At 45.8% G+C, this 21213-nt stretch overlaps 1 protein-coding gene across 1 annotated transcript in view; it reads right to left on the reverse strand.

The window, feature by feature from the left end:
- Nucleotides 1-21213, reverse strand: part of SMNDC1 (survival motor neuron domain containing 1) — a 113372-nt gene that overhangs the window by 51854 nt on the left and 40305 nt on the right. The window lies entirely within an intron of this gene.

A 21213-nucleotide genomic window follows, 5' to 3' on the forward strand; every position in this document is an offset into this window, starting at 1 on the left:
AAAGACACATTAGTATTAGATTCCTTACCTTAGAATAGATACCCCAGCAATACCAACCCCGGTGGTGGGTCTGCGAACCAATAATCACACCAGAAAGTCCTGGAGGACGGAACGGCCAAAGAAGCCATCCCTCCGGACTTGGCTGTCCAGGCAGCAGTGTCTTGCAAACGTGTGCAGCGATGCCCACGTAGCTGCCTGACAGATGTCTTGTAAGGGCACCCCCCGGCCCAGGGCAGTCTTAGTCGCCATGGCTCGGGTGGAATGAGCCCGTAATCCAACAGGGGGCTCCTTTCTAGCCAAGGAGTAGCATGCCTGGATACACAAGATGATCCACCGGGAGATGGTCCTCTTGTGCACCGCTTTCCCCTTCTTAGCGCCCACGTAACCAACAAAGAGTTGGTCATCCACCCGGAACTGGCGTGTGCGATCCAAGTAAAATGAGAGCGCACGTTTTGGGTCCAGACGGTGGAGCCGCTCTTCCTCTTTAGAGGGATGCGGTGGCGGGAAGAAGGTTGGCAATGTGATGGACTGCCCGATGTGGAAGGCCGTGACAACCTTGGGCAGGAAAGAAGGTTTGGTACGCAGCACCACTTCGTCCGGATGGACAGAAAGGAAAGGCGGAGTACAAGAAAGGGCCTGGAGCTCACTCACTCTCCTGGCAGAGGTGATGGCAACCAGAAAAGCAGTCTTCAAAGTCAGAAGGCGAAGAGGACAGTTGTGAAGTGGCTCAAAGGGAGCGCACATCAGAAAAGTAAGAACCAGTTCAAGTCCCACTGAGGCATCACAAACGGAACAGGAGGAAACGTGTGTGTGATGCCCTTAAGAAATCTGTTTACAATAGGGGACTTGAACAAAGAAGGTTGATCGGGCAGCCTGAGAAAGGCTGAAAGGGCAGAAAGGTAGCCATTGAGAGTGCCCAGAGCAGAGCCCTGCTGGGCAAGAGAAAGAAGGAAGAGAAGAACCTCAGAAAGAGGGGCATTGAGAGGATCCACAGCCTTTGCTGTGCACCATGCCACAAATCTGTTCCACCTGCAGGCGTATACCAACTTTGTGGAGGGACGCCTGGCTGCCAGAATAATGTTACAAACTTCAGGAGGCAAGTCAAATGGCCTCAACTGTCGCCGCTCAATCTCCAAGCATGGAGGTGGAGACTGGACAGGTTCGGGTGGAGGACCGTCCCCTGCTGCTGCGACAGAAGGTCCTCCTGAAGAGGCAGACGAACCGGGGGATCGACTGACATACTGAGTAGCTCTGGATACCAGTACCTTCTCGCCCAGTTCGGAGCCACAAGGATGACTTGGGCCCGGTCGCGCTTGATCTTCTTCAGCACTCTGGGCAGAAGTGGTATAGGCGGAAAGGCGTACAACAGACCGCAACTCCACTCGTGACGAAAAGCGTCTCCGAGCGAGTGCTGCCTTGGAAATTCCAACACGCAGAACTGATGACACTGCGCGTTCTCTTCGGTGGCGAATAGATCTAACCAAGGCTCTCCTCATCGCTGAAAGAGGCCTTGCGCCACATCCGAGTTCAGACGCCATTCGTGATCCATCATGCACCGACGGCTGAGCTCGTCCGCCCTGGCGTTCAGAGAACCCGCCAGGTGTTGAGCCACCAGGGTCACGCCCTGGCGTTCCAGCCATTGCCAAAGGCGAAGAGCCTCCTGGCAAAGGGTCCACGACCCCACCCCGCCTTGTTTGTTGCAATACCATGGCAGTGGTGTTGTCCGTGAACACCTGCACTACACTCCCCCGGACAGAGGGGAGGAATGCCTTCAGTGCCAGACGAATCGCCCTGAGCTCCAACAGGTTGATGTGGAGCCGGGCCTCCGCCGGAGGCCTCTGATCTCCGCCTCTCCCATGTGGCCTCCCCAGCCCTGGAGGGACGCGTCCGTCACAACTACGTGCTCCGGTTGGGGAAGGGAGAGGGATCTGCCGCTGACCCAATCGCGGTCCGTGAGCCACCACTGCAGCTGTCTCGCAGTGCCCTCAGAGATCAGGACGTGGTCGGATAGGTTGCCCTGATGCTGGGCCCACTGAAACTTCAGGTCCCACTGCAGAGCCCGCATCCGCCACCTGGCGTGATGCACCGGTAGGATGCAGGAGGCCATCAGCCCCAGAAGCCGCAGCGTCAACCTGACCGAGACCCGGGATAACGGCTGAAAGATGGGAATCAGAGCCTGAATATCCCGGACCCGCTGTTCGGGCAGATAAACCCGAAACTGCACCGAGTCTAGAACTGCTCCGATGAAGAGGAGCTTCTGAGAGGGGCACAGGTGTGACTTCGGCACATTGATGGAGAACCCCAGCTGGTGCAGGAGGTCTGCCGTAGTCTGGAGGTGGCTGACGACTGTCTGGGGCGAGCCCGCCTTCAACAACCAGTCATCGAGGTAGGGGAAGACTGAAACCCCCAACCTGCGCAGATGAGCTGCGACCACCTTTGTGAACACCCGTGGGGCGCTGGTAAGGCCGAAGGGGAGCACCGTAAACTGAAAGTGCTCGTGGCCAACCATGAACCGCAGGTAGCGCCGGTGGGCAGGCAGGACGGGGATGTGGAAATAAGCGTCCTGCAAGTCCAACGCTACCATCCAGTCTCCCGGGTCCAGGCCAGCTAAGACCTGAGCCAGTGTCAGCATTTTGAACTTCTCCTTCCGGAGGAAGCCGTTGACGTTCCGTAGATCCAAGATAGGGCGTAGGCCCCCTTTGCCCTTCTTGGGTACCAGAAAGTAGTGGGAGTAGCAACCACACCCTACTTCTGGCACAGGAACGCGCTCGATGGCCCCCTTGGCCAAGAGGGCCGTAACTTCCTCCTGCAGAAATCGCAAATGATCCCCCGATACACGGTGGTTCTGCGGTGGCATGGCTGGAGGAGTCGCCTCGAAGGGGAGGGAGTAGCCCCTTCGGACGATCTGCAGCACCCACCTGTCCGATGTGACAGTGCGCCAGTGGAGGTGGTGATGGCGAACCCTGCCCCCCACTGGCGTCACATGGGCCTGAAAGCACGGACTAGGAGGGTTTCGAGGCGGATGCTGCGGGGGAAGGTGTGGACTGACCTCGCCGTTGCCCACGACCGCCCGGACGGCGGTTCCCACGGCCGCCACCGCGTTGGGTATTGCCCTGCGGAGCGTGGCTGGCGGCACGTGTGGGCGCACCCCTTCCGTGGCCACGAACGGAGTGAAAAGCAGCAGATTGCTGGCGCGGGGCCGAGAGGCCCAAGGACTTGGCCGTAGCCCTGGAGTCCTTAAAGCGCTCAAGCGCATGGTCTGCTTTGTCACCAAAGAGGCGACGGCCATCGAACGGCATGTCCATGAGTGTGTTCTGGACATCTGCCGAAAAGTTGGCGGACCTCAGCCAGGCGTGGCGTCTGACCGCCACCGTCGTTGCCATCGCTCTACCTAGCGAGTCAGTGGTATCCAGCCCACACCTGATGGAATATTTGGCTGCATCCCGGCCCTCCACAAGGGCTTGGCCGAGTTTGGCCCGTACCTCCAACGGACACTCTGGCAGCACTTCCGCGACCTTATCCCACACAGAGTGGGTGTAATGGCCCAAGAGGCAGGCGGTGTTGGAAGACCGCAGACCCAGACTAAGGGATGAGAAGATCTTTTCCCCCATACTGCTCATACCTCTTGGATTCCCTGTCCGGCGGGGCCGACGGGAACGCGGTCTGGGAATTGGAGGCCTGGATGACCAGGCTCTCGGGGGTGGGGTGGGTGAACAGGAAACATGGGTCGCCCGGGGCTGGGCGGTGGCCACGTTCCTATCTACGGGCGAACCCGTAGCAGGCTTGGACCAAGTGCCCAGAAGAACGTCGGTCAAGGCCTCATTAAAGGGCAGCAGAGGCTCGGCCGAGCTGGACTGCGGTTTAAGAACCTCAGTGAGGAGATTAGTCCTCACGGCCGCGACGGGGAGCTCAAGGCCCAAGGCCTTGGCAGCCCTCATCAGCACAACACTGTAGGTTGCCCCCTCCTCCGAAGCCCCGGTAGGAGGGGAGACAAAACCAGTGTCTGGAGAGGTGTCCAGGCCACTGGCCTCCCCAAGGTCTCCTGTCCAGTCCTCATGAGACTGACACTCTCTGGTCAGAGGGTCTTCAGACCCCTCCCAGTCCTCCTCAGTACCCATCTCCTGAAACTCATGGTCCTCAACTAATGGGGCCTATTCATAGAAGTGAAAATCTCCAAACGACGTCTGGAGCGGCGCCCATCGGGGCCGTCCCGGAGCCGGAACAGGAATGAAGGTGGGACCGGGGACGGCGCCCCCCGAGGACGGCGCCGGAGGCGACACCTGAGGGTCCGACGCCGGGGAGGTCGTAAGGTCCACCGGCGACGAACCAGATCCCGAAGGAGGTCCAGCGGCGTCCTGCGGCGCCGGAACAACTGAACCCCTTGGCGCCGGGCCCGAAGGCGCCGGCGCCGTCGGGATAGCGGGAACCTGCGGCACCGGGCCCGAAGGCGTCGGGCTGTAGCACCAGACTGCGTCGGTGCCGATCCCCCCGACCCGCTAGGGGTCCCAGACGGGTCCGTTGGGCCCGAAGGCGCCACGGAGCCCGTCGGAGGAGAGAGTTTCCTCATGGCCATAAGGAAGCGCTCAATCTCCTCCGGCGTCGCGTTAAGCCCAGGGACCGCCGGGTATGGGGCTGGACGCGGCGCCTGCGACTCAGTCGGAGCCGCGTGGGTGGGGGGGGGGGGGGGGGGCCATGACGCCGCTTGGACTTCTTGTGCCTCTTACCTGACTTCGACCCTGAGGAGTGCGGCCTACTCTCGGAGCTGTGGTGGCTCCGAGCCCGCGACCTGTCCCTCGACCTCCCATGGGACCGAGACCTTTCGCGGCGCGGGACCGACTGACGGAGTTAGAGTCGCCTGCGGGACAGGGATCGGAGCAGGCCTTGTCGTCGTGATCGACGCCGAGACAAGTTAAACACCGGCGGTGAGGATCCGTGACCGACATCAGGCGGTCGCAATCCGCGCAGTGCTTAAAGCCGGGCATCCCTACGGCACCGTCGGAGTCGAAGACTTCGAGAAATGATCAAAAGCGATCAAAAAAGTTAGTCAAAAAATGACTAGGGTTACTGCTTTTTCCAGATCTGCGCTTGCTGGCGCGGAAAAAAGAAGAACTGACGTCAGCACGCGGAGGCGGCGTCTAAGTACTCAGACGACGTCATCACGGCGCCCACGACGCTGACGACGGACGCGGAGCCGCTGACGACGCGCAAGGGTACTGCTACGCAAAAGTTTCCGGTTCCAGTCTGACGCCTGGGGATATTCTAAGGTAAGGAATCTAATACTAACGTGTCTCTTTCGGATATATAGACACAAAAAGGTTCATTGGCGAGAAGCCCACCAACAATATATGGCAAGTTATGCTTTTGTAATGATTGAAAATGAAGCTATTTACACATTTCTAAAAATTATTGACTGGCTATACATTTAGTCAGTAGATAACTTTTAGAACTTTTTGTAAATAGGTAAGATTTAGGAAAGTGTCAACCATACCCCAGAAAGAAGAAAATAAAGACCAACTAACAGTGCAAGGGAGTATTGTATAATGAATCTACAGTGAGTTAAAACAGATAAAAGATATACATTAATTTGGCTTTAGCGATAGGTTTCGTCTAATACAGTTCAGCTCCAGATTTTATTAGGTGTATATCATCATTATATGGGTCAGTTAATATGCGGTCCTAATCCCAACCCCCAACATTCACACAGAATACATTTTTATGCTTATTTCTTTATGGTCAGACCTAGGCAGCAAAATGGCCAAGAGTACAGAATGTACACTGTACCATTCAGTACTTGTTAACAGATACAATCTGTAGCATCTGCAAAGATCTTTAAAGTTGTGGCACTGCTGTCACAATTGTGTAGATGTTAATATAGGCAACAACTAATGGTATACAACTTACCTTGCATTCAAGGTAGTCCACAAGTGATAACCGAAAGCTATTTTATTTTAATGATACATTGTTAATGCATGCAGCAAGTAATGATATCCTGAGGAAGCTTCAACAAATGAATAGCCCGTGAGCATAGGGCACTCAACTATATACATTATTCCCAAGACAACCTGCCAAACAGCATACATTACATAAATAGCATGTATTCTGTATGTAAATTCAAAGATGATTTCAGCAAACCAAGTCAACTTCAACAATGATGTTGCTCAAGACACGTTACAATATGCATGTGCAGAATGCTGAGAACATAACATTTGAGCACTACATATGTATCATGCTTTGTTCTCTACCACGGGGCTGGTAAAGCTATCATTTTCCCTCTCATCTTCTCTGCTACTGCTCTTGCCTTTTTCGCTTACCCTTTGTATGCCAGCTGTAGCCCTTTGTTGCCTTCCCAGCTCCTGCTTATCCTGCTTGTTCTCTGTACTGGCTTCATTCTCCCACCAGCTCCAGTCACAGCTCATACTACTTTTTACAGTGTCCCTATGGAGACGCACTTTTGTGTTCCGAAATCCTACAGGATTGCTATTCAGCTTTTGACTGAATAGCAATGGGGTACCAACATTGACATCTAGTATGAAAAGTAGTAGTGAGTTAGTTACCTTAGGGATGCTAATTGATTTAAAGTCTTCAAGAGACTGGGACAAAAAGACTAATGAAAAGTAATATTCTGAAACTGTAAATAGGGAAACTATATTACAATACTATGTATAATTGTATTACTGTTAAGCACTGTTGGTGTTTTACTGTGTGTTCACTACAAAACAGCATTATTTGCTCAAACCCCAAGAGCATAACTCATTTATGCATTTCATCATTTATACGTCGCTATCTACTGCTACTTTGCCTAATGTAAGCTATTTCTGGTAATATAAATTTTTAAAAAGTGTAATGCTGATTTTTGTTAAATATAAATACTGAAATGCACTGTGGCCACAGACAAAGGGATTGTCCTTTGAACGTGCAACCAAATGTAGCCCATCCTTTACACTGCAAAGTAGAAACTCGCAACATGAAATGGCAAGCTGAGTGAGGCAAATGGTGGGAAGGGAACAAGGTCCAGGCAGTCTATTTGTGGATTTCCTTCTACATTTAGGTAAAAGGTGTTGCTGCAGTTTCCCTCTCAAATAAACTTGTCAAGCCTTCTTTCTTTCACAGTCATGTCATTTCTCTCCCAAATATTTTCCAAGTCTAGATAGACACGTCACACAATTGCCATTAAAAACATAAGCCGATCAAAATGTGGTTTAACGGCTAGGGCTGTCGGCCTCAAATCTGGGGAACCGGGTTCGAGTCTCGGCAATGACGCTCAACATTCTGCGATTCTAGGCAAATCACTTAATCTCCCTGTGCCTAACAAAAATGAATGCGTGTTTGTGTAACACAACTGGTACTCATGTAAAGCTCTCCGATACCTTTGGGTCAAGTTTGCGTTATATATAAAACTCCAGTGGGAAAAAATGAGAAAAAGAATACCAGGTCTAAATGAAGCAGTCTTAAAGCTCCCTTGTGCCTTTGGGCTCACAATCCCACCCACTTATTTTAGAACAGGACAAGTTAAGCAAAGCTATGGGAGAGGATGCAAGGCAGGCAATACAACTATCTCCACATAGTCTCCAGCAGGATCCTAAAACGGTCTGGTCTGCAGGCTTCAAGTTCATGGCTTTGTGCAATAGGCAACATTTTCAGCAGTGTTAATCAATCCCATCCAGCATAGCACTCTAAAGGATCTGCACACTCAAGGGTTAGGGAGTGGATGGTGTATAGAACTCCACTATTCACAGGTCCATAGAGTCATAACTAATTTGAGACAGAAGTAGGTAACGGCACTTAAAATCGGTAATGGAGTCTACTCCAAAGCACATCCACATTTTCAGTCAGCAGCGCTGAAACAAACTTAACCCACAAGGTCAGACTAAAATCAAAATCAGTCCTCATTCCTCCCAAACAGGTTCACACACAAAAGAATCTATCAGAAAAAAATGGCTTGTGCTACATGGAATCTCTCTCCACAACACTAATGTTAAGCGGGTTGGTCGCAAAGATAAATGGCAGGTAGAATCCACAGAAATTAATCTTAACCACAGCATACTTCTTTCTTAGACAATTTACGAACTGTAGCAGAGTGTCTCTGCACTACACAATTTTGCATGATTTGCCAATTATCGTCAGGCAGGTCCTCTTCACTGATCAAATGAAAACAAATAAAATGGCAGACCAATAAGAAAGGGATCAACGCAAAGCGGCACAAGCCTCCGGTTAGCAGAATTCATGGATGCCTTTGGTCTCAGATGTTTGGCGATAAAAGGTTCCTACAAGAGAGGCAATACACCACCCGCTCGGGAGTAAATAACAGTTCGAGAATAAACTATATTTTCACACTGGCGATGGGTTTGGAGAGAGAAATAGAGATATCACACCTGCCCAGGGGTATTTCCGACCACTCACCTGTTTTAATCAAATACATATCTCATGACCTGGGACGACGGCGCATCTTTCCAGTCAACCCTGGGTTCCTTAAAAACACCAAGATTTGGAATAATAATAATAATAATAATAATAATAATAATAATAATAATAATAATAATAATAATAATAATAATAATAATAATAATAATAATAATAATAATAATAATAATAATAATAATAATAATAATCCACATTTGTATAGCGCACAATCACCCGTTAGGGTCTCTAGGCGCTGGGGGCCGTCGGGAAGATTAAGCAAGCTATTGCCCAGAGTCGCATGGTGCTGTGCTAACCTGCCGCCGGACCCGGGGATCGAACCCTGATCCCCAGATTCCAGCGTCAGTCGCCCTGGCCGCGGCGCCACACCTCTTCCCTACAGCCATGAGAAAGTATTTTGCGGAAAATTAGTACTCAGTCACATCCCCAACGACTCTGTGGGAGGCATATAAGACGGTACTGCGAGGCCAAGCAATCTCATTAATCACATGCCATAAACATGACAAGCTACAACAGTTGGAGACCCTGGAGCGGGAGTAGGCCAAGCAGAAGACTAACACGATTTAGATACCAATGGCACCACGGTCCAAAAGTTAAATTTGGCCAAACATGAATACAGGAACAATGTATGGGAGGAGGCAAAGACTAGGCTCACCAAGACACAGCACACTATTTATGAAGTTGGAAATAAGGCGGGCAAGCTCCTAGTCTGGTTAGATAGACGGGAATAGGCTAGTTGCTGGGTGGCACAATTGAGATTAGATAATGGAGAGATCACTACAGACCCACACCAGATAGTTGACGTGTAAGCGCTCCACTATGAGACAATATATACGCATGCAGCCACAATAGCCAACAATCTGCCCTTTCTAATAGATATCCAGATGCCTACACTAGTACCTAACGAAATTCGGGAACTGGAGGCAGATTTGACCTCAGAGGAACTGACACTAGCAATAGGTGCACTACACACTGTGAAAGCTCTGGGACCTAATGGCATACCGATCGAACTAAAAAAAAAAAAAAAAAGCAGCAAGTCAACTCGCGCCACACTTGCTTGCAATATATGAAGATAGCCTAGAAAGAGGAGAACTACATAGGGATCAATGTCTAGCAACAAAAGTGACAATCTATAAACCTGGGAATCCGCCGCAGGCATGCGCATCATACCGGCCAATTTCACTACTAAATACAGAAGCCAAAATACTGGCTAAAACACTGGCCGTGAGGCTACAACCAATCTCACAATGCTGATACACCCGGACCATCTGGTTTCATGCCGTGCCGCAACACGGCACTTAACCGGAGGTAACTGCACAGTGTCATGGCACGCATACCATTCATTAAGGAGGACTGTCATTCTCTCCTTAGATGCACATATGGCATTTGATCTAGTCAAAAGGCCTTTTCTTTTCGCAATCCTTAGGCCCCAAGTTTTGCGCATGGGTCCAGCTGTTGTACACAAAACCCTTAGCACATGTGGTGGTGAATGGGCGCATCTCAGCCGACTTCCCCTTGGGAAGGGGGACAAGACAGGGATGTCCCTTATCGCCGCCCCTGTTCGCACTAGTGCTTGAGCTTGTTGGCTGCATGGATAAGATGGGACCCGGTCATAAGGGAGCTAAAATGGACGAAAGGATGGGAGGATCGCATTTCATTATATGCGGATGACGTGCTACTGTACATGGCATCCCCGCACAATCCATTAACTGCCTCCAGGATATTTGTGCTGCATATGGCAGTCTCAGGTTATACCATTAATTGGGAAAAATCACTTCTATATGTGCTTAGTGGTCCCTCTCAGTGGCTACCAAGAACTGTGAGATACAGGTTGCAGACGGGGGGGTTTAGACACCTGAGACTTCAGATCACGCCCCAACCCATGCAGTTTACCGAGAAAAACCTCCTGCAGCCCCTAAAACGGTTCCGCCGTGATGTTAAACATTGGCAGTCCTTACCACTTACACTGTTGGAAAAGAGCAGGCCTTTTCAAAATGATGGTACTCCCTAGATTCCTGCATGTCCTACAAAAGACCTCATCCTTAGCCCCCCCCCCACCTATTTCAAAGCGATTGAAGCCGAAGTGAGTAATCTCCTCGGGGTTGTAAAACCCGCCCGTATAGCCATGCATAAATTGGTGAAGGGTTGGTATGATGGCGAAATCGCCCTTCCAAATATAAAAGTAATCTATTGGGCTTCACAGCTTACCGTGATAAACCAATGGCTTCACGCCTCACAAGAGTAACCGGCGCTCCATATGGATAGGTATGTCCTTGGTGCAGAGGGGGTTATGGGAGCACTTTATAATAAGTCTCGGGGAAATACCCTAATGGGTCCAACAGCACACACTGTATGAGTATGGTTCACTGCACTCCGCGGACTTGGCTGAGAAGGGGTTCTAAGACAGGCCACACCACTCTGGGAAACCCATCGACTAGGCAGATTACGCAATACTAAGGGCTTTAGGCAGTGGGACCTAATAGGTATCTCAAAGGTAGGGGATCTGTGGAGTAAGGGCAAGGTCCTTGCATTCTCTCAGCTCCAAGAAAAGTATGGAATGGCATCAATAGAAACTTTTCTATATGCAGATCAGACACGCGCTCAAGTGGACTATCCCACCAGGAACTGAGCGACCAGAGGCCTCACTGTTAAAGGATAAACTCTTGGCGGACCACAAGACTGAAAAAAAACATTTCCCAAACTTATTGCAAAATTATAAATAACCAACCGGACCCCTCCCCCCCCATAAATTCTAAGGGAAGGGTGGCAACCCGACATTGGGGATCTGGAGGAGACAGATTGCCTCCTGCCAATCGCATCCCCTTGAGAAGTTTGCAATACTCTCCAAATTAAAATTAAAGCAACTAAAAATCCTCCACCGAAACTATTACATACGAATAACTATGCACCGACTGGATCGGACTGACACACCACTCTGTTTGCAGCAATGTGGATTGCTAGGTACCTTTTACCACATACTGTGTGACTGCCCAGAGATCAAATCATATTGGGGAGCTGTTATGTGCAAAATCTCACAGGTTGGTGGAGCTAGGGTTTTGCCGGAACCAAAGAGATGTCTTCTCAATATCTGGGAACCGACAGATCTTAACCATACGGCCCAAGACTGGGCAAAGTTGGGTATGAGGATAGCTTAACGAAATATTGCTCAACACTGGGGAGCGAGGTTGATTCCCACCTATAGTCAATGGTGTTGTGAAATGGGCGGTGCAATGATAGCGGAAAAAGTGGTCTATGTACACAGAGGGAAACCTGGTCAGGGGCACTATGATGTTTTCAGTACTTGACGTGGACATGTTGGCAATATATATGGGAGGGAGTGTGACAAACAGCATGAAAATGTAAACAATCAATGTATGGTTAATCATATTATGTGCGCACCTTTAATTTTCAATCTATGTACTGTTTACCAATTATTACAAAACGCTAATAAAAATGTTTATTAAAAAAAAAGGGCTCAACAGGATACAGATGCAGGGCAGTTGCACAGCTGTGCACTCTTGATGAAACTCAATATGGCCACGTGCGAAAATCGCTCATAGCTGATCAAACTAGCTAAATAGCATAGTGGGTGGTACGAGACAAAACAGGACAAGAAGGTGCCATATGACTGCAATGGCATGCCCCATGTTGTCCTTCCAAAGGCCATTAGCCAATGGCGGTACGCGAGACTGATTTGCAGTGCGCCATACCACCATAAAATACACTACATAGAGCATGCCACGTAGTGATCGCTTTATTAAAAATTGTTGTCTGTGCTTAGTAAGGTGCATGTTAGGCAGAAAGTACCGTACACACTTTTTTTTTTTAAAGCTGTGCCCCACCCTCTTTAGACTTTGGAAAGCCATGATGCCTACCCAAGCCCCCCCCTGATTGTACGTTCTGAGCATCCATGTGTTTTTCCGTCAGTGAGCCTACTATCATTGAGGTGTTCATCAACATCAGAGCTGTGTGAAGAGGGGACCAGAAGTGTATCCTTTATGAGGGTGGCCACTGTCCTTTCAACATTTTGCGATGACAGACTATGGTGGATTCCTGTTCAGGGGTTAACAATCTCTTTACCTTTATCCCAGTGGGGAGGCTGCCTACCACCTCTCTGTACCAAAGTTAGGTTATTCAGTATGCAGATGGGGAAATCGTGCTGATCTAGCCATTTTACAAGTCTTACGAGTAATAACCTAAACTGGTTTAAGATAAGTGAACTGAGAATGGGACTTATGTTATTTTGTTGTATTCAACAGTCTGACAATGTTCTTAACATTAACATATGAAAATGGTTTACTTGGTCAATACTAAAAGTAGTAACAGGTCTATTTAATGGCTAAGAATTATACAAATACACTATTGAAGAATTAATTGATCATAAAGGTCTTAAGCAGCCTTTGATGAACTATTGTGGCAGTTTCATGCAAGAACCATCTCATAAGAAGAAAACTACATCAGGAACAGGCTGCTTAACTAGGAAATTAAATGTCCTCTTCTAACTAGAACAAAGTATGAAAAAATTAATGTTCTCATAACTAAGAACTGCTTGGTCCATCTAAAAACATCCTGCATTTTCACTAGTATAATTATTGGATACACATATATGCCACACTTCATAATTAGCTGCTTCATTTCCTTGTTTGCATGAGCTGAAAAATACAATACTGTTTTCCTGCTAAAAGTAACTTTTTCAATGTGGCCAGAGCATATTGCTTACCCAGTCTTCTGTACAGAGCCAGCTGCAAGATCTGCGTAACCTGTGGATCGCAGGATCAAATCCCAGGTAGGTCCATTCAGTCTTTCATCCTTCCAAGGTAGCTAAAAGGAGTACCAATTGTAATCGGGTAATAATATATTACAACTTGTTTGTAAAGCCCTTTAACATCCTCTCAAGGACAGAGGGCGCTGTAAGTGTTGCATTTTCTCAGAGATATGGAATAATCTAGATTTCCAATGTTGGATAGTCATAGTGAGCAGCCACTTGCACACTCATTAATAGATTAAGTTCTCTCAAGAAACCTGAATCTTACCTGCAACGTTGGTCTGTGAGCACCTCAGAGTATGAGAAAAGGTTTCAAGGAAATATGCTTAGTGGGCAAAAAGGAACAGAATTAAAGAATGTCAGTAGTAAAAAAAAAAAAAAAAAAAAAAAAAAAAAAAAGGAGAACAAAATTGTAACAAATGCAAATCCAATAGATTTGGTGCTGGCTCTTCCCCTTCCACAACGGGTTACTAACTACTACAGTCTAAGGTGGAGTTGGAAACCACTACAAAACATATCACTTTAACACAACTGAAGAGGGGCACATTTGGGTGCGGGTCTTTTGCATTCAAAACTCCTCCTCCAAGCATCCCACCTAGTCGAAACTTTTTGGCCAACACGGATCCTTTTGGTTGAAGTACTTACACGAGTTGACGAAGAGAGCACTGGAATAATTGCTCTCCTTCCATCTCAAGTAACTACAATCCCTGGTGAAAACTGAAAGCCTCTGTTGACCAAAGACACATCTTTGTGGTCCAAATAAAAAACTCAAGACAGTTTGAGCTAAAAAATTATGCTCAAACAATATTTTCAAGTATCTGAGGTGGGAATGCGTCCATGGTAAACCACCATCACACCATCTTGAACCCTGATTACTAAGCAGAAGTTTTAGAGAAACCAGAAGTAACAGGATATCTAAGCTGCAAAAGAAACAAGAAACCATAACATGGAAAATAAATAACCATTTAACAAATGATAACCTGCTAAGAGACAGACAATCCAAGAACCACAGTAAAAATAAAAGGGACCATTAGCACAGAAGTGTTAAACATTCACCTAATAGTGAGCAGAATACTGGATCACACACACCGGACATTAACTGCAGAATGTTTAATGGTCTCACCCACCAAAACAAACCCCTTCAGTGAATTTGAAGATTTTGAGCAGACTTCAGGGAGAAATACAGGTTTAGCCAGAGAGAGGAGTAGGGCAGGGTGCCACAACTGTCTACGCAATGAGAGAACTTGATTGTCATTACAATTTCTCATTCTTGTGCTCAAGAGAATCTGTTTCCATGCTGCAACAAAGAAATCAAGAGGGAACATTGTTAATAGGGACCAATACCAAAGCTTCATCGCTCGCTTACAAAAATTACAGCAGGATCCATTCTTGCCTACTGTGGTAAATAGAAGTTTAAAGATTTGTTCAGACTTGATTGTTAGCAAATGGCCTATGGGCACAGAAAGTTGATACCACTAGTCATGGCAATGTGTGTAGAAGTGAGCAACCAGAGACATTGTGAAGCATCTGTTTCTGTAATTTAAGGTACATGAAACAAAATTTCAGAAGCTCTAACGTCCATGTAAACAACTGAAGTGTAACATGACTGGTTACTGCTGTTCTGTGACTCACAAAGATCTACAGGCTAATCCCAATGGATAGCTAGCTGCTTCATGAGTTATCATTCAGTCTTTCCAAAGGGACCACCCCATTATAAAAGGCAGCAGGACTTATGAGTTTATGGAATTACAAAGCTGATGTAAATCTTTTACGAAGGTGAAATTGTCAGGTATATAAAGGATCAGTCTCACAAGAATCTATAAACATTACCATCTAAATACCAATCAATGTCGAGGAAGAGGAGTGGTTCCATTCAGCCAATCGTTTACAAATAGGGTAAAGGTGTGCCACGTCAAGACCAACTGGTCTTGAAACTATGTCATGAAAGATTCTGCACTATTGAGAAAAGAATGAAGCTAAAAGTAAGGCATGTAACCTACTGCAAAGCTTGGGAAGCTGAAATGTTCTTAACTAGAAGACAGTAAGCATCTTGATCTACAGACATCAGTGAATCTCACATTGGAATGAATTACCCCCTACACCTGCTGAAGAGTCACCTCAAAGAATAATAAATATCCAACAGGCAAGTCTTCATTGGAAAAAATACCTCCAGCAGAAACCATTTTCACTGTCTGAGTTTTACCTCACAGCGATGAAGGCTTTGAAACTATGAAGACTAAGGGGTGTAAATGTTGAGAAGTTTTGGAAGAGGTGTAGCGCAGCAGCCAGGGTGCCTGACTCTGGACTACGGGGCTTACGGTTTGATCCCCGGTGTCGGCGGTAGGTTAGCCCAGCACCATTTGACTGGGCAATAGCTTGCTTAATCTTCCCGAGGGCCCCCAGCACCGGGACACCACTTCGGAGGTAGCTGTGCGCTTTACAAATAATGGTATGTTACAAATACTGGTATTACCAAAATGTTTGCTATTTTATTTTTTGATGTACCACGGATTGATGTCTTAATAGATGGTAAAACTTGGAAGCATTCTCTTCGCCTACAGATGAATGAACAGCCAAACGTCACAGAAAAGTAGAAAGAGGCTTTCTTTTTATTTTTCTGGCTTGCAAGCCTCAAAAGACTAGCGGAACTAATTACAAGCCCAGGGAATGACGTCATGGACCACTGAAGTTAAAGATGGTTTTGGTAAACCTCCTCAAAAAGGAAAAAAGAAAATTCGGAAAGCTAAACATCGTAATGGAGAAATAACATGTAGGCAAGTAAAGCAAAGGATGGAAACTGGATTTTGCAGGTTAGGCCAATAATATCGGAGGTTTCCAATGATCAGGGGGCACTGGAATCACATATGTGTTGTGTTTCTCTGATAATTATGGATTTACAGTCCTTGACACAATCATCTATTAACTGAGTAACTTGCCTTTTCTTGCGGATAACTTAGACTCTACTGCAATTCAGTTTTCGATTACTGAATAATTCCAATATTCAGAACAATGCTATAGGTTTAGCAATAATGCTTAGGTCACCTATATATTTGTTTAGCATAGAGTTAACAAAACTCACTGCTGGCATCATTTACAACCTCATAAGCAGCAAGACTGCAGCCGTCACATGTTTGTGAAATCTGCCCACACCCTCATTCTTTTCATTTTCAAGGACTAAATCAGCAATAGGAGGATGCTTTTCTCAATGGAGTGCTGAAAAGCAGTTCAAGGGATATTTTGGTTGTCAGACAAATTATGATGTCCTTCCTATAAATGAGAACGGTTTCAGGCTTTAGAATGAATAAGCACTAAAGGTTGGAAGACAACCTCCACACATTCGATATCAGCAAATATGATGCTCACAGTTCTGGGACTTAGCAAAATAAGCTTTTAACAAATCGCCATCCTTTTACGACTTTTTATATGAAAGCACAAGGGAAAGATTTAATAAGGAGAGTTGCAACTCAATATCCATATGATGCAAATGTATTGATTTTCTTGCATGATTTGTATATAATTTGAACGAACCAAGAGTGTTTTGATTCTGTCCAGGAAGTACAAAGGCTGGGGCACTCCACTGCCATAAATTTAGAGTCTGAAAATAATGAAGATAATCTGGTTTTTATGGGTTAACACTTTTAAACCCAAATTTATCAATGTAAAAAAAAAACCTCTCAAACGAAGAAGGGTGCATACTAGACCCTTTTAAACACACCAATTACCTACACTATTTGCTCATATATGGACACACAGACCTGATAGATTAGATTACACCCACCTCAATGCACTGGGGACTGCCGGTCATAAAAAATGGCTAATTGCCAAATGTTGTGCAACTAAAAACAATACAGAATTTACAGTGAGCAACGAACTTCATTCTGTACACACACACAGGCAATATGAAAGCATATTAGCTAGCATGGACTTAGAATACACATTAGTCTGCCAGTGCACTGTTGGTAGCACATAGAGAAAGATGCACTATTTGGGCCCTTTTTTAATGCACAATTGAGGCTTAGCTTGAAGAGGTATGAATGTGCACAATAACAAAGAGGCACTGTTCGTCGTGAAGATTAACCAGAGAAAACTGTCAAACATGTACTTGGATAGCATTTGTTGGCGAGATCATTAACGAGAATGTTTGACAAACTATTCCACTTGTCGCCAGCTATACTTTGCTGAATGTTAGGGCTCTGTTCCTTATTTTAAATAAACAAGCATAGTCCCATTATACAGTATAATGGAAAATGCCTACATTTACTACTCCATTATACATGCATGTTGACATATTTGCATAGGGAACTAATGCCACAGTATATAGTACAGATTGGGTTTGTGTATTGTGCAAGAAACCGGTCATCAATGAGTAATATGAACCATATTTTTAAAACTTATTTGGATCTGTGGTAACACACAAAACTTCACTTTGTGCCGAGAACAGATACACTGCTAATTTGCTCAGATGCTACAAACCAGCAAGGATTCAACAATTTACTCTCTCCCTACAGTACCAACAACCGCCAGGCAAAGTAGCTAAAATGCTACAATGTTGAGGCGTTTTTTGGGCCAAGAGGAGGATAAAAACAAGGTGTCTCAGCCATAAAAAGGAGCCAGGCGTGTCTAGTTCAGTTATATAATGGAGGCTTTTCACTGGACCAGATGGACGTTGATGCCCCGCCTTTGCCTTTTATGCAGCCTAGAAGCAGTAAACAGACCTATTTGACTGAAGACTTGCATTCTTAAGGGTAATGTGTTATGTTCATCACCTTTGCAGCTGCAATTCTCCTTATTTGCTGATGTGTTTGTGAGCCATTATTCCTCCATTGTGTGGCTACATCAGAAAGAATAATCCCTTGGACATTTCCTTGTTTTCCTTTGGTCCGCCCAGATAGTATTGCAAATAAGGCTATGTATACAAATTGGTTACTATGGTTTAGCAAGGTTTTGTTTTTATGGAAATTAAAATTAATACATATGCAGGAAGCTCATCTATTCCAGTCTTGCGGTAGAGGTAGAGGAGGAGGAGGTGTTTTTGACAAAAAATAATTTTCAGTAAAGGTTACTTAACCTTTGGTCCTAATGATGGCATACACACAGCCCAACTGCTGAAACACATCTACCATATTGCCATGGGATGCTAATCACCTTTCAAGGAGTGTGGGGGGATATTGAAGAAAAAAAAGACAACAGTACTTATGGCATATTACAGAACCACAGAAGCAGGGATTTATGGGTGACTACAAATATCGGATACCTTACTGCAGTGTTTCCCAAACTGTGGGCCGCGGACCCCCAGGGGTCCGTGACACATTCCCAGGGGGTCCGTAGGCAGCAGTTTTAAAAGCACAGAAACGTTTCTTGTGTAATTAGCAGCTTTCCAGCAACAATAAAAGTGTCAAGATAATGCCAGTGATTAATGTACCTGCTGTTGAGAGAGGCGAGTTTTGTTCAGTGGCAGCTTTGACTTTGACTAATGTAGCACAGAGGGTTAATGTGCCTACTGCAAAGAACGTGTAACATGCATTTTAGAAAAGCAGTATTTTATGTGCATATGTTCGTGGTTACTGCTTTTGTCACAGAGATTATTTTGTTACTGTGCACTTCATAAGTGGCAATCGTAATCTAGCAGAGGGGCCTATAAACTGTCATCTAAGAGCTGCTTGCAAACTGCATGGTACCAGTTAGTAACTTATGTTTTCCCCAGTTATTCATTATCCTGATGCTGCTAAAAAGATTTATTTGGGCGGAAATACATTTTTAATGTTACTAGCCACTGTGTTATGTTCTGAATCCTGAGTTTGTGCTTTTCCAGACCAAGCACTCTTTAAAAATGCCTACCAGTATGAATGACATGTAATCCTTGTAGTCCCCTTTACCTTATGTAACATTTTATATACACACTGATTTACATGTATGATTCAATGTCTCTATATGTGTGTGATGTAAAGTGCTCTGGCATCCTACAATGGTATGAGAGATGCTATAAAACAAATGAAATCCATGTGACAGAGTTCTTTCAATATAAAATACTACGGGCCAGATCTACGATCCGTTTTTATATGCGCGAATAGGTTCGTGAACCCATTTGCGCATGCAAAAACCTATTGGGCCATGTACATAGCCTATTTCGCGAGTCGCAATTTGTTTGTGACTCGCTAAATAGGTTTTGCAACTTGCTATTTGGAAGGGGTATTCCCTTCCAAATAGCGAGTCTCAAAACCATGTACAAATGTTTTTCGGTTGCAAAACACTTGCAATTACCACCTACTTCAAGTAGATGGTAATGCATTTGCAAATGGGAAGGGGTCCCCAGGGGACCCCTTCCCCTTTGCAAATGCATGCAAAATTATTTTTTAAGGGCAGGCAGAGGTCCGAGGGACCTCTGCCTGCCCTTAAAAAATGAAACTAAAACATTTCATTTTCTTTTTTTTTTTTTAAATGCATGGTAAACGGGCTGCATTTTTTAAAAAACTGCTTAATTTAAAAGCAGTCCCAGACATGGTGGCCTGCTGAGCCCAGCAGGCCACCATCCCTGGAAGGGCAGGCATTTCCAATGGGCTCGCAAATTGCGAGAGGCTCGTTGATATTAATGAGCCCCGCAATTTGCGACCCCATTGGGAATCCCAAACAGTGTTAAACACACTGTTGTACATTTCATTTAGCGACTCGCAATTTGCCACTTGCATTGTGTCGCCAATTGCGAGGCACTAAATGAAATGGTCGTACATCTGGCCCCAAAATCCTAAGTACTTTGAGCATTTGTTTTGTGTGAACACGTGTGTTTTTTTTTTTTTAACTACTGTTTTAATATTTGAAATTTAACTCGTACAAATTGCTTGGGGGTCCCCGGCTTCCAGTGGTGACTCAATGGGGGTCCTCAGGAGTCAAAAGTTTGGGAACCACTGCCCTACTGCATTCGGACTGGGTCACCCGCATGAAGGACAATGAGTGGATACAGGAATGGGCATCTTATGTCACCATTTGCAATGGCTTTATGTCCTATGTATAACTGATTGTTGCAAATCTAAGTAGGACCTCAAATACCTGCATTGCAGATATGCATGGTCCTTTGAGTGCACATGAAGGTCATGATATCATCAGGGTGAAAAGGGAATCTGTAAATGTTGGAGTTATTATGGAAAGATTACCTGAACAGAGTTGTTCTTTCTATTACTGGAGGGATGTTCCTTGGCTTCAAAGGGTTGCTAGTCTACACACTCTTCTACACTACACATTCAGAACTTCAGCTAGCATCAATTGGTTGTCCAGTACTTCAAATCCTTGCAACTCCCATTACCTTTCCAAAACACACTTTCAAATGTGTAAAGCCAAAATGTTCCTTCTGAACAGGTGGTGTAGGAGGGTCTCGCAATAGGAGCTAACTGACAATAGTTCTGAAGTGTTGTCAATCCAGACATCATGCAATGCAGAGTAAAAAGAAAACTGTTTCCCAAGGCGCAAATGATTCAAATCAGCTGCAAATACAAGTCTGCTATGCTTGCCCTGCCTATGGTTTTTGATAGAAGAGTACCTCTCAGGTGCAGAAAAGATAGCAGCTCAAGCGATAGAAGTGGAAAGATTTAGTGGCACATAGGTCAGGACAGGCATTGGAGAAAGGGGCCCTGGCAAGGAGAAGAAATGCGCTCATCAGTGATTGGCAAATCTTAAGGGAAGACATGCATATAAATAGGTTCACAAAAGTGTGATAAGAAAGGAACAACCGTACACATTTGAAGAAGGGAACTATTGAACAAAGTACTGGAACTGAAAGGGCACCGATCTCTACTCTCTTAAACAAAGTCCTGTTCTTGTAAGCTTACTTTTTTTTTTTTTAATGTGGAACTTTAGCCCTCTTAGTGAAGGCTCATGCTCTTCCGATCAGAGATTTTAAACCAAAAACAAACAAAACACACTGATCTGGGTTGCTCTTTCCTATCCAGGTTCAATCAGATACATCATGCTATAGATCCTCAACCGCTCCCTTGTCTCTACACACACTGATCAGTTTCAAATTAACATGGATTCTTGTG

Source organism: Lissotriton helveticus, chromosome 5_1 (genome assembly GCF_964261635.1).
Source record: "Lissotriton helveticus chromosome 5_1, aLisHel1.1, whole genome shotgun sequence".
In the NCBI taxonomy this organism is placed as follows: domain Eukaryota; kingdom Metazoa; phylum Chordata; class Amphibia; order Caudata; family Salamandridae; genus Lissotriton; species Lissotriton helveticus.